Genomic DNA, 2,586 nt, shown 5'->3' with positions numbered 1-2,586 from the left:
ATTTTATTCACAATTACATACCGTGATTGACAAATGTGACCATCTGTCCGCACACCGCTTCGCAGGGCTTCCGCGTCCGGTCTTTACATGTCCATTAAACTGTGGAGTTTATTTTTCTTTTCTTTCTCTCTGATGTCTACTTTTTGCTATTGTAACCTGTCTAAGCCGTATTCTTCCACTTTTGTCTGTTATTGTCAAATCTCAATGTGTTCAATGTTCACTTGTTTTTCTCTTTTAAGGGCCTTAAGACAACAGATGTACTTCAGCTCTTTTGACAATTCTGGCATATTTCTGGGATATATTTGTTATGCTAAAACATTGATGAATATGTACTGTCCTAATTTAAATAAAGAAATAAACCAGGCAAACAAATGTATACGAAACAAAAAAAATACATATTAGTCGAAAGAGGTTTATTTATTTATTTTAATTTTTCCTCTTTTATTACCATTTTTCTCTCTTCTTACTAAAGTTGTTTTTTTTTACTTTATTTCTAATTTGATAACAGCACATGATTTTTATAATAACATGTCAGAATAAGAATAGCTAAAACGGGAACAAGAATGGACAAGAATTTCATCTTAAAAGGCAAATCAAAATAATAGAACAGATGACATAAATAGACTAAATAAATGCACGCTTCACTACTTTAACTGTATTTAGTGTCATGAAACATCCGGGGAGTTTAGTATATTCTAATAATTATTTAGCTAACCACAAAGAACATGTTAAAAGTCTACTAAAGCTTTATATCACTTCAAATCACTAAATCCATTGAATTTTTTAGTGTCTGCATCATTTTGCTGTCAGTAGTAAATACTAACAGTGCTAAATCACATATAAAATCTCTTGAGCAAAAAAAACGCGACTATACTCCAAAAAGTACGGTACTTGTTCTTGCATTCCGCCCGTGGTTCCTTCCAATGGCCTTAGTGTGAATTGGAGGGCCAGAAATACACAGAATCTAAATGAACATGTTGACATGAACCGCTGTGTGACTTTAGAAGACATTGGGTCGCTTCACTCAAGGCTTAATATTCCGCGTGTTGACAGCAAGTAAATCTATTCCGCCTTTAGCCAGCATTAGAGACGAGCCTTGGCGTGATTAATTCACGGAAATCATGCTTATTCGCTAAGTGCTACATTTTCCCTGAAACAGAGTTTGCAAACAGAGCTCCAGCCACGGGCCTTATTTGTAAGAAAAACCCACTGGATGGAAATAATGGTTATGAAGCAAAGAGTCTGTAACTTGGATCAGGCCAAAGCTGAGTGGCTGATCCACCCCCCCTCACGCTGCTGTGCAGAAGAACCCGCTGCCCCTCCAGATCTGCTGCAGCCAAGCACAAATTCCCACAGGCTTTTTTTTTTTTCTTCTCTGCATCCCGGCCTACCACAGGAAGCTGAGCCGGGTGCTTTAGTTTTTATAGGAAGCAAATGAGCGCACTGCAGTATAACCTGCAGCAGGGAGCTCCGTTTCTGGCCAAACAGAAATAGGTCATATCCAGCTTCGCAACACAAAGTGGAAGCATGATTGAGCAGCCAGGCAACTGATTATGGCCTACTTTCCTCCTGTGTTTGCAACAGTGCAGATTTCAAAAAGTTAGACTGTTTTTGAACAAATGTGAGTAAACAACATGTTTTATTAATGCTATGTAATTCTAAAATTACATTGAATTCAAATTTTCGCCTTACATCCAGACCTTTAAATCTTCAGTTTGCTTGAAGCTCCTCTTGATCATTTCTTTGGAGGTCAAGAAGGAGCGCATCCACAGAAATAACTCCGTAAACCACCTTGCTTTTTCTGCTTTCTGCCAAATCTGAGGCAAAAAAAATAGACTGAAAGCAGCAGAAAGAGCAAAAGTAACTCTGGAAAGATACTGACGTGGGTGTTTGTGTGTTCAGGTGGAAGGCAAAAGGTGGTGGGAGACAGAGGATCTGCCAGACTTTTCTTTTCAACATTTTTTTTGGAAGGAACAAGAAATTCTTTAAGCCCAAAGATGCTAAAAAAAAAAAAATTCAGCATTTCAACAAAGTGAATTTGTTGAATGAAGTTCTCGGTTAGGACCTAAACTACTGTAGAACCTCCTCAAATTGATTGACAGGTCATTGGAAACTGCAGCTTATCCCACTAGTTCCACTGATTTATTTCCTCTCTCATCCTTTTTTTTCTGGAAACATTTTCGTCACCCTGTCAGAGGCTGTCGGACCAGGCATTTAACTAACTGATCAGAGGGTATCATATGGTGGCTGATTCTGAATTGCTTCCCTACCCCTCTGACTCCTCCCAGTCGTAGGGTTATCGGAAACTGTAGCGGTGTCTGACAGATTTTTTATTATGGAGAGGCCAACTTTAGCAACTCAGGGCTAGCTATCCCTTTGTCGATAGGGTGATCAACGTCGCGCTTTTGGTGGAAAGGAGATTTCTTCATGTGGTGTGGTCTAAATCAAAATAAAAGTATTGAGTTTTTGTTTTAGCATGTCGATGTTCTGAATTTCTGGTAGCCAAGCACTAATGTAGATGACTATTGATGACGTTATCAAGCGGTAGTTACGTCTAATTTTTTTCTATATCTCTCCGCTTGGAGG

This window comes from Oryzias melastigma, linkage group LG23, assembly GCF_002922805.2.
Source record: "Oryzias melastigma strain HK-1 linkage group LG23, ASM292280v2, whole genome shotgun sequence".
Lineage (NCBI taxonomy): Eukaryota > Metazoa > Chordata > Actinopteri > Beloniformes > Adrianichthyidae > Oryzias > Oryzias melastigma.
Note: the sequence above shows the minus strand (reverse complement) of the source record.